General features: G+C 41.0%; 1 non-coding gene across 1 annotated transcript; it reads left to right on the forward strand.

Annotated features, from left to right (window-relative positions):
• Nucleotides 1–11,709: 11,709 nt before the first annotated feature.
• Nucleotides 11,710–11,781, forward strand: trnad-guc. The gene has a single exon. It is a non-coding gene; the product is annotated as a tRNA-Asp (tRNA).
• Nucleotides 11,782–12,587: the final 806 nt, after the last annotated feature.

The raw sequence follows: 12,587 nt of genomic DNA on the forward strand, positions 1-12,587 counted from the left end.
TTTTTTTCCCAAGAAAATTACATATAGTCCATCAGCATAACAGTTCAGTCAGTCAGCTCAGTCAATGTGCACATAACTAGTCAGTTTTGAAAATGTTTTTTGAACAAATAGTTTGTGGAATGAAAAAAATTAAATGATTGAGGGCCCACTTTATTCCAATGAGCTTATCTGTTGTCTAAGCAAAGCATCGAGCTCCAGCAGCACCAGTTTCTCCGCATCGTTCCAGACTTCAGTCCGAGTCACAAAGATGGCGACAAGAAACTCCTGCTTCTGCAACTACACTGGCTCACTCAGATATCGGCTGTACAAAAAAAAACCAAACCTGCATGTAGAGCATTAACTGATCATGCAGATATATGGAAATCAGCGAGATCTTACTTCTTTCTCATTGAAAACTGAATTAGTGTTCAAAATAAACCAAAAACGCCCAGTAATAAAGAACTTAACATTAGCAGAAATGGTTACAAACATCACTTCACCATAAAACAGCTTCATTTCACAGAAACCGGTCATTCAGGGACCTGACAGCCCTTATCAAAGGGCCCGGTACCCCATACTCCCGGAGAACCCCCCAAAGGGGTCCGGTCTACATGTCCACAAAACACATGTAGACCGGTAGGGCGAACTCCCACACACCCTCCAGGACCCTGCTGAGGGTGTAGAGCTGGTCCAGTGTTCCACGACCAGGACGAAAACCACCTCGGCAACCTCGTCCCCAAAAATTGGAGAGTCTGACCCAGAGTCCAAAGGCTCAGCTTATTCAATGGAAGGCATGTTGGTGGGATTGAGGAGGTCTTCAAAGTATTCTGCCCCCCGGCCCACAACATACAGAGTCGAGGTCAGCAGCAGACCATCCCCACTATATACAGTGTTGGTGCTGCACTGCTTCTCCCTCCTGAAACATCAGATGGTGGACCAGAATCGTGTCGAAGCCGTGCGGAAGTCTTTCTCCATGGCCTCTCCAAACTCCTCCCACACCCAAGTTTTTGCCTCAGCAACCACCCGAGTTGCTTCACCTGCCGGTACCCATCAGCTGCTTCCAGAGTCCCACAGGCCAAAAAGGTCCGATAGGACTCACTTCTTCAGGCTGACAGCATCCCTCACCAAAAGTGTCCACCAACGGGTTTGAGGGTTGCCGCCACAACAGGCACCGACAATCTTGCGGACACAACTCTGATAAGCTGCCTCAACAATGGAGACACAGAACTTGGTCCACTCAGACTTAATGTCCTTCTCTTCCCCCGGGAACGTGTTCAAAGTTCTCCCGGAGATGGGAGTTATAACTACATCTCACTGGAGACTCTGCCAGACGTTCCCAGCAGACCCTCACAACACGTTTGGGCCTGCCGGGTCTGGCTGTCATCCTCCCCCACCAACGGATCCAACTCACCACCAGGTAGTGGTCAGTGAACAGCTCCGCACCTCTCTTCAGAGGCTACCCTCTCATTCACCAGGGTAAACCCCAATGTACAGGCGCCGAGATGGGGGGCAACAAGTATGGCCACTTCTGCCCAGAGCCTCTCACCATGGGCAACTCCAGAGTGGAAGTATGTCCAGCCCCTTTCAAGGAGACTGGTTCCAGAACCACAGCCATGCATCGAGGTGAGACCGACTATTTCTAGCCGAAACCTCTCAACCTCACACACTAGCTCCGGCTCCTTCCCCACCAGAGAGGTGACATTTCACTTCAAAAGACCCAGCTTCTGCAAACGAGGATCAGATCGCCAGGGCCCCCTCCTTCGGCCACCACCCATCCCACACTGCATCCAAACCCTTTGGCCCCTCTCACAAGGGAGAGGGGACCCATGTCTCCTCTTCAGGCTGAGCCAGCTGGGCTCCATGGGTAAAAGCCTGGCCACCATGCGCTTGCCATCATGCCCCCCCTCTAGGCCTGGCTCCAGAGTGGGGCCCCGGTGAGCCGCGTCTGGGTGACGGAACACCAAATCCAATGTTCACATCAATCAAAGGGGTCTTCAGGCTGTGCTTTGTCTAGTCTCTCACCTAGGACTTTTCTGCCTTGGCTGACCCTACCAGGGGCATAAATCCCCAGACAGCATAGCTCCTAGGGTCATTGGGACATCCAAACTCCTCCACCACGATAAGGTGACAGTCCAGTTCAACAAAAAGACTGAGTTACCTACTTGCATAGGTAGCCATTCTATGTAAGTAAACAGCTTAAATAAAGTAACACTCACTGAAGAAATCCCAGAACAGAATGCATATTGTCCTGTTCAACATAAACATAATTGTCTCATATCACAGCAGCTCTTATGTGTAATTTCATTAAAGGAAATTTCTCTAATTCTGCTCTAACATGCTCATTCTATGTAGTCTGCCATTTTTTTTCTTCTCCCTTCAGCGGTACTTTTCTTCTCTGACCAGCTCCGGAGACATGTGTGTGTCATCAGGATAGTTTACACGGATTACAAATGGAAATCTTTCAGCTACGGATTTATCTTTCAGGTAATTAAATGTGTGAACTCAATGTGTGCTCAAAATAAACCCAGACCTGCACAAATGCTGTCTTGCTTCTTCAAGTTTTTTGGTAACAGCTCCTAGTTGAAATGGAACCAAAAGGAAACTGTAATTCTAAAACAAATGCTTGTTACCATACCTGCAGCTATGTGCCAGCAGCTGGACAGACACCAGCTGCTGTCTGGTTCTGGTGTACAGATATTTGTCCAGTGCTCCTTTCTGCAAAACTTTACATTCTTTTTCACTCTTTCATATATTGATTAGTAGCATTAGGTCTTAAAATAATAAATAAAAACCATAGATAAGTTTACCTGCTTTACGTTGCCGAAGTAATAGTAATAGTAATAGTAGTATGTGTGATTTCGGAAAATTTAGTCCCCATGTCTGTGTGTTTTGACTTTCATTGTTCCCAGCTGTGTCTCGTTCCCCTGATGTATTTATACTCACCTGTGTTTGTGTTTCCCCATCGGATCCTTGTCTTTCCTGTTGTACTGTGCCATCATCCTGTGTGTGTGTGTGTGTGTGTGTGTGTGTGCGTGTGCGTGTGTGTGTGTGTGTTTGTTAAAACCATCTGGAAATTTTTTTTGAACTTTTGCTAAGAGGGGACATAAGTGTGTGTGAGTGTGTCGAGTAGATGCTCAACAGCGCCACAGCAGGTTGGGCCAGGAATTTTAACGGCCCATTCACACACAGTGCTTTTTCACACACTGCACTTAATACAAAGGGGCCTAAAGAAGCCTTTCACACTATAGAGTGGCTGAAAAACAGGCTACTTTGAGATCAATCCAGGATCTAGAAACACACTTTGGTATTTTTTGTAGCAACATATAAGAGTTTAATTTAAAGTGGAATTTAAAGGCAGTACTTGGAAAAAGAAATAAGAATAAAATGTAATGTAAAAAGGTCAGAAGTAAATTGTTTTCTTCTTCTGTGTTTTCATTAATCAATTTTTATGTTAAGATAAAGATCTTAACATAACAATATTACATTTGTCCTCTGTCTACATTTAAAGGAATACATTGCATTTTTTAGTTTACAATGCTGGAAAACAGTTATTCTTGTTGTGTTCCGGGGTTCTTCGGTTTTCTTTGTGGGTTCCTTTTTGCTGCTAATCACCATTCAGCCACCAGATAGTGCCAGACTCATCTCTCTTCGGAGTTTGGTGCCGTCATCTTGCACACCTGAGTTTCATCAGCTCATCAGGCAGCCTGTACAAGAGGAGTGGACTGCCAGCACTTCGATGCCTGAGTGTTAACCAGTAACGGTACCTCTGAGCCTCCTAGAGCTTGTCTCTGCGTTCCTAGTTGTTCTGATCGCCTATTCATTTCCTTGTTGCTTTCCTCTGTCTTCAGGTGACCCCTCGAGACTCCCTGGATCCTCCTAGTGTGGATTAAACCTGGTTTTCCTGACAAAGATCTCCTCGTTGACCAGTGTTGTATAAAGTACTGAAATCTCAGAGTCAAGTAAAAGTATAAGTACCTCTCCAAAATATGACTTTGGTAAAAGTCCAAGTCACTGACTGAAATGTTACTTGAGTTAAAGTCTTAAAGTATCTGAAACTTCTTGTACTTAAGTATGGAAATTACTGTAAAAATGGATGTACTCAAGTAATGTAATGAAAAGTACAAGTAAAAAGTAAAACAAGGCAAATGCAGTTTGAATGACATTTTTTATATTTTGGTAAACTTGTCAAATACACTTAAAATAATGTACCCAACCAAGTGCAGGCAAAATTAAACCTGCTAATAGATATACCTGCAGGCATCATTTAGTTAAGAAAATTATGTGCTTTACCTATAGCACAAGGTTAACTTAACCTGCTTTACAACTGAACCAGCTTCTTAGTATACCCTCCAGGACAGAAAATACAAAGTTTTTGTAAGCCTTACATTTTCCCTTCAAGTAAGGTCAGTGCTGAAAATGAGAAAAATAAATAGTACAGAAAATGCGGCCAACATGAAGAAAAAGAGCTGTTACGATTACTCTACTTCACAAATCAGTGAATCAGTCAATGCTACAGTCAGTAGGTGGTGCACACAACTGGTCATTATGCAAAAGAAAAAAAGAATTGGGAGGGAAATGCAGCTTACTGGCATCTGTAAACCTGGTTTTGAACTTGCATGCCTTTCCTATATTCGTTAAATTTAGTCTAAATTGCTGTCGCTATGGCTTCTGTCCCCCCTTGAACAGAGGAGTCTAGGTAGCCTGCTACAGTCAACATTAAGCCTAAGCTAAAAACACCACGTGTGGAACTGAAACAATGCCAAACAAAGTTCATTTATGGTCAAGATTTCACAATACAGTAGTGTCTAGTGACCAAACTATAGTTACTGAAACAGGAGGATTATAACCATTTCATAAGACGTTACCTCGATGTGTTTCTTCAAGTTGGACGGGGAGTTTTTGTAAGATAGAATTTCCACATCTTCGGGCAGGAATAACATAAACTGTATGCGGTACGACGAATCTTTAACACCCACGAAAGAATGTATTGTGTTTAAATAAGGCCATGGGCTCTCATCACCAGCTGGTGGTTCCCCTGGAGCCGTGTCCGATGTAGTTGCACTCGTTGTGGTCTCCGTCTCCTCCTCCATGTGGCTGCTGCTGATTGCGAGACTTGCTTTGTGTTTAATGGGAGAAGCGAAACAGGTGTATCCTATTGGTGGTGATGAACAAGCCCAGGCAAGTAGGCTACGGACTTTGTTCGGTAGCCTACTTGCTACTTGCTAATCAGTAGGTGGGGTCAAAACACTTTGTTTCTCTCTCTCGCTTTTTTGTAACGAGTAACTAAACCACACATTGAAAATGTATCGGAGTAAAAGTACGCAATTAAGTTCGGAAATATAGTGAAGTAAAAGTGAAAGTCATCAAAAATTTTCATAGTCGAGGAAAGTATGAAGTACTCCAAAATATACTTAAGTAAAGCAGTGAAGTATTTTTACTTCGTTACTATACAACACTGTCGTTGACACCGTGGAACTTACTCACTGGTCGCCCGAGTTCCATACCTACCTCCTCCGTCTGATCACAAGGCCCTCCTGGATTTCCTGGTTGGCAGTCGTGCCATTCGTCTGTCCCCGCTGCATCTGAGCCTACCTGTCCACCCTCTGTTTCACTTCCTCATTGCCTTCTGGATTTCTGTGGTCAAGCACTGGACCATCTGGACCCACAAGGTGGCCAAGACCCCGGACCCTTCAGCAAACCCTTCCAAACTCCGAACCTCCATCTAACAAGTAAGATCGCTCCAATTATCAGTTGTTACTCTCGTCTCTGACGGCATTGAACTCGCCATCTCGCCATTCTGCCTCTGACAGTGAACCGAGCATTTTGTGAGCCTGTTTCTTCCCTGGACTAGACCCGTCACTTCACTATTTCCCTAATTTGTGTTCTCAATATACTGTACGTCTCTCCTGTGTTCTGCATGTGGGCTAGAAATATTGAACCCAACATGACAGAACACTCAGGCCAGCAAATAAGCCCAGCAGATGCAATCAGGAGAACGCTAACTGAACAACACGCCCTACTACAGTCACACAAAACCGCTTTAAGAGAATTTAGCACACGACAAGCCGAGACCAACTGACAGCTAATAGAAATTGCTAATTTTCTTAAAAGCTCTGTTCCTCCAACTCCTTCTCCAGATCCTGCGTCTGTTCAAGACCCCCCGGACCGGCCAGTCCAATCCACGTTTTCCCAGATCCATCCTCCAACCCCAGAAAGATTCACCGGTGATCTGAGCAAGTGTCAGGGTTTTTTGTTGCGATGCTCTATTATATTCAATCATTCATCTCAGAGTTTTGCTCATGACAGCGCCAAGATTGCTTATGTTTTGTCCTTGTTGTCCAGGCAGGCTTTAGCTTGGGCCCAGGCCCGATTTCCGTCACCAGCCAGTTATAACTGCTCGTTTGATGTATTCCTGAAAGAGTTTCGACAGATATTTAGTCACGACTCTGATAAATCATTTAACTCACACGAGTTAATGAAAATCAAACAGGGCCAGCGATCTATAGCAGACATTGCCATAGATTTTAGAATTAGTATAAATGCCAAATGCCACACAGGACTGAATTCTGAGTGGAAAAAACAGTTTTTATTCAGGTCTGGACAATCAGAGCTAACAAAGGCTTTCGCCCAGTCCCTTCCCCCACCACCAAGACACACCCGGAGCTGGAAGAGGTCTCAGCATGAGCTGAAGAATCTTTCAGCTACCAGATGGAAATGATTCAAGTGAAAGAAGCCATGCCTTCTGTTGTTTTCTCCTTCATGAAAACCATTCCTCTTGTAACATTTGATAATTTTTGGCATTAAACCTGCTTTATATCTAACCAAATCTAATTATTTCTGAAGGTAATGACTCAGAGTAGTTTTGGTCAGGTTTTGGAACTGGTAAATGGATCTGGGTGTTGTACTGAAGGGAAAATGGTGCAGCACAGCACCATTAAGCCTACCGTACTTATTTTTTGAGCAATTTTTGAGTTTGTGTGTCATTTTTAGGCTAACTCAGTGGGAACATGTGGCATTATATACCAGTGTTATGGATAAAATTATTCTATATCTTTTCCTTATCTCTCTTATCTATTCACATCCAAATGTTCAATATTAAATCTTCATAAATGCCCCATTATAAATTCTCCCAAATGTCCCATATAAATCCTCCCAAATGTCGCATTTTAAATCCTTCCAAAGGTCCCATGTTACATCCTCCTAAATGTCCCATGTTAAATCCTCCCAAATGTCCCATTATAAGTCCTCTGAAACATCCCATGTTAAATCCTCTCAAATGTTCCATATTAAATCATTCCAATTGTCCCATTATAAATCCTCCCAAATGTCCCATTATAAGTCCTCTGAAACATCCCATGTTAAATCCTCTCAAATGTTCCATATTAAATCATTCCAATTGTCCCATTATAAATCCTCCCAAATGTCCCATTATAAGTCCTCTGAAACATCCCATGTTAAATCCTCTCAAATGTTCCATATTAAATCATTCCAATTGTCCCATTATAAATCCTCCCAAATGTCCCATTATAAGTCCTCTGAAACATCCCATGTTAAATCCTCTCAAATGTTCCATATTAAATCATTCCAATTGTCCCATTATAAATCCTCCCAAAAGTCCCATATTAAATCCTCCTAAATGTCCCATTATAAAACCTCCCCAATGTCTGATATTAAATCCTAAATGTCAAATATTAAATCCTCACAAATGTCCCATTATAAATCCTCCAAAAATGGCCCATTTTAAATCCTCCCATATTTCCCATTATAAATCCTCCCAAATGTCTCACGTTAAATCATCCCAAATGTCCCACGTTAAATTCTCCCAAATGTCCCATATTAAAACCTCCAAATGTCCCATGTTAAATCCTCCCAAATGTCTCGTAATGAATTCTCCCAAATATTCCATTATAAATCCTCCCAAATGTCCCATATTAAATCCTCCTAAATGTCCCATTATAAAACCTCCCAAAGATCCCATATTAAATCCTCACAAATGTCCAATATTAAATCCTCCTAAATGTCCCATTATAAATTGTCCCAAATTTCCGATATTAAATCCTAAATGTCCCATATTAAATCCTCACAAGTGCCCCATGTTAAATCTTCGGGGGGAAAAAACAAATTAAATCCTCCCAAATGTCCCATTATAAATCCTCCAAAAATGGCCCATGTTAAATCCTCCCATGTTTCCCATTATAAATCCTACCAAAGGTCCCATGTTAAATCCTCTCCCATGTCCCTGTAGAAACTCCACCCAAATGTCCCATATTAAATCCTCCCAAATGTCCCATATCAAATCCTCTCCCATGTCCATGTAGTCACTCCATTCAAATGTCCCATATTAAATCCTCCCAAACGTCCTATATTAAATCCTCCCAGATGCCCCATTATTAATTCCACCCAAATGTCCCATATGAAGTTCTCCCAAATATCCCATAATAAATCCTCTACCATGTCCCTGTAGTCACTCCACCTAAATGTCCCATATTAAATTCTCCAAAATGTGCCATATTAAATCTTCTCCCATGTCCCTGTAGAAACTCCACCCAAATATCCCATATTAAATCCTCCTAAATGTCCTATTATAAATCCTCCCAAATGTCCCATATTAAATCCTCTTGCTGAGAAAACATTTCAGACAATCTGTGGGATCTGTAGTTTAAATCAACTGAAATAGTTCAACACCTTAAGTTGTTTTGATTCAGCTTTCATATTTTTTTGTCTTAAAAATATTAATTCATCGAATTTCTTCTGGAGTGTGATTGTCGCTCCATCCTATCTCAGTGGGGACTTGTCTCATTTTGCACCAGCCAACAGCGGACCCCTGTCGTTCTATGCAAACCAAGTGGGGACCTTTGCTTTATAATGCAGCTCAAGGTCCCCTCTTTGTCTGCTAAGAATGACATGACATCACCACTTTGAATAGTTAAAGACAGAGGAGCAACTTACCACATTAAGAGACAAAAATGGTTATTAAAAATATATATTTGTTGTCTATACTGCAGACCTTGTTATTAATTTATTAATTCATGCCATCATTAAATGCCATTCAAAAGTTTGTGGCCATAATTTCACTCTTTGGGCAATATTTGTATTGTAAAGATTTAATTAAATAATATCACTCAAGTTAAATAATCAATTTCTTAAGAGTTAAAGTAATTCATTCTAGTATTCAAATACTCTTTAGGTCAAGAAATGTGTACAGACAGTTCTATTGCAGTAGGTTAAGATCCCCACTTGGATATACTCCGATTGTTCCATAGTTTTACTCTGCTTCAAGTCCTTTCCAACCTAAGTCACAACATATCCTCTACACCTTCTGCTTCATTTCTGTGTGATTCTGATGTATGCTGGGTGGTCCATAATGTTTGCAGTCTCAGGTGAACACATCCTTGAATTTTGAGAAGGGTAGACTCTGATAATAATATGAAGAAAGAATCCTGATATTTTATTCATAAACAGCTCAAATGCAGCAGCCTAAGCTGCTGGACTACACACACCAAACAATCTGGAGGTCACCTTGGTCTGGTGACACACACTGCAGGATTATCGGGATTCCTACAGAAATCCTAGGAGCTGATATCAGACTACAGGTGTCCTACAGTTAAAATAGTAAATGAGCAATAGAAATGCTACCTCCATATACTGGTTCTTCACATTTCCAAACAGAGACAAAAATAATGAATAAGTTACTGTGGTCCCCAAACTGTGTTTTAAAATGTACATTATTGATTCAAAACGAACTCCTTCACTAAAAGGAAACAATAACTTTGTTTGCGTGGACCCATATTGTTTTGTTTTGCTTTTTTCCCTAGTACATAAAATCATAATTTGAACATGAATTTTCTGTATTTATTCAAGTTATATATGTCTAAACATAACACTTTGTTTCATCCACTGTTTGGATCCACTGGATCACTGATGAAACACTATTCGGTGTTTCATTTATATGGGATCCATGCAGGTCATCCCTGCATGGCCATAGGGAGTCTGGTGCCTGTCTCCAGTGGTCAGTGGACATTTAGCTGTTGATCTAAACTACTTAAGAGAAACAGAAAAAAAACACACCAAAGAGGGAATAATACATAAGCATAAGTAACTTAAAAAAAAATATTAATTCATGTCTTAATAATATATACTGTGCCATTTATTATGCACATGATGGTCTACCTAAACACCCAGATGCCTCTTTCACTTTCCTTCAGCACCTAACTGTAGCAGGCTGTGCAGCTCAGTGTGAATGAACAGCACATCTCCTGCAGGGCTCAGGGCGGGACATGACAGGGGAATTTTGAGTCAAATAGCTTGCTCTCCTCAGAAGGATGCTAGACTGTCTTTGAAAAGAAACGGCTCCTGAAATGGGACACAGCTAAAGCTAACTCTGATGAGCTTCTGCCAGACTGCCTGTTTTTATCTTGTAGTAGGACAGTTGAAGCATCCAAGCAATACAACAGGGAAGACTTACTGAAAATTAAAAATCTGACATGATTTGTATATTCAAAGCAGGATTTTATCCCACCGGAGTAAATGGTCAGATTAGGGTTTTACTTATCATGCAAAATATACTTAGCATATAAGTATAAGAAAGTCACAACACGTGTCTTAAGTGCATGCTCTCCACTGACAATGTTTAACCATGTTTTCCATCCACAACCATGACCGCAGCGCATTCGTAATGAAAAACCCCAATCATCTTAATTCCTCCAGAATCTCACTACATCCTCAAAAGTAGCTAAACAAATCTCCTCTCTGCTTTGCTATGTCCATTCACATATCACGATGCAGTGAGTCTGGTTTCATCCAAATCATCCCAGTTAAAATCTATAATGATCTTCCAGTTACCTTTACTGGTGACGCAGTTCTCAACATCTTGTATGTACAGTACAGACCGAAAGTTTGGACACACAGTTGTGTCCAAACTTTTGGTCTGTACTGTATATTAATGCAGGACTAAATGTGCAATCCAGGGATCCATCCATAACCTGAACGTTCTGTTGTTGGTACAGTTCTTCTGATTTTTGAAAGCTGTGTGATGGTGCACTTGTGTCTTCCAATTGGTCATAGTCTATCCATGAGTATTTTCCTTTCCAGCTAGCTTGAAAGGTCTGCCATTTTTATGCTTCACATCTGCACTAATACTGTCCAGAGTTGTTTTCTATCACAAATATGCCCATTTTTTTCTTTTTTAGCTAAATCAACCACTGAACTGGTTTTCAGCAGGTTGCTGTCCAGTACTGATGGGTAATTTAAGCAAAAGAGCTGGCTGCCCACATTTTGTTCTTTTCCTGCTCAGCACTTTCAGTGGCTCTGCCTACTTCATGACAGAACTTTGTTTTGATTGGTAGCATGACGGCCAATCACATGTAAGGATGTGGGATCATACCATCATGTGAAGACAGAGAGTAGGACAGTATAGAATCTGTCCTTCCCCTCAGTAGACAGCAGTGAAGAGGAATCCTATAAGTATGACTGACACCTGTACACAGAGGTACAGCATTATTTATAGACTTTATACCATAAAGTAATGATACTTTATGGTAATAAAGTATTATTACAGTTCTGTTCGATAGATTTGTTTGCAGCAATTTTTTCATTTGTTTTTGTGTTAGATAAAAAAGATTTAATAAAAATTTTGCACAACAGTAAACTGTACCTGTTTTCATAACAAAACAAATCAAATTAGCCATGTGTAAGACTCCTCATAAAACAATCAAAACAATAATTTATATCTCCTCGTTAGTACAGTGGTGAGTATCCCCGCCTGTCATGCGGGAAACCGGGGTTCGATTCCCCGACGGGGAGTGAAGTTTATTTCAGGTCCCTCTTGAAAATGAGATCTAGATCGGGGTTTACCTGATTAAATAAAGGAATATTATTATAATAAATTAAGAGCCGTTTGGGAGCTGACAGACCTGGTTCTTCTTTGGAAGCTAAGCTAAAAGAGCTGCCACTCTGAACCCATCACTACTGTCAAGACCAGGGGCGCTGCCAGAAATCTTGGGCCCCATGACAAAAAGTTAAATTGGGCCCCCTCTTTGCAGATGCTGCTACAATTTCTTGAGTCTATCTGACCCATCAAACATCACAATTTTAAAAGCTTGCAACTGTTGCTTTCTTTGGTCCAATACTGATACTAGCTCAATATTCACTAGTGAATAACTGTCCACATACTGCATGCAAATAAGTTGCTTAAACTTTTTTAATTATTAGTTTTAGCTTATTGAAATGTCTCTCCCCTCCAGCAAGAGTAACAGGCAATGTGCAAAATATACATGGAGCAATCCAGACTTCTCAAAGAACGCTATGTTGTTGCATTTTGTTCAAGCTGCATTCTGTTATTCTGCTGTTATTCCAACAAATAACAAATATGGAGAAATAATTTTTTATTAAAGTTGTCATCATGTTCTGACAGTTTGCTATGAAACAGATAATTTGTGAAAAAATCTATGTCCTCCACCTATTCCCTGAGCTGCTACAGCTGTCTAAAAAATGCACTATTCTGACCAAAAACAACCAATCAGAACCAGGTCTTAGCTCTGTCCGCATTCACTCATTGCTAAGTGTGCTAATGGAAGATTTTATAAAAAATATTTGAATTTATGAGTAAT

The sequence above is a fragment of the Xiphophorus maculatus genome, chromosome 3 (genome assembly GCF_002775205.1).
Source record: "Xiphophorus maculatus strain JP 163 A chromosome 3, X_maculatus-5.0-male, whole genome shotgun sequence".
Taxonomy (NCBI): domain Eukaryota; kingdom Metazoa; phylum Chordata; class Actinopteri; order Cyprinodontiformes; family Poeciliidae; genus Xiphophorus; species Xiphophorus maculatus.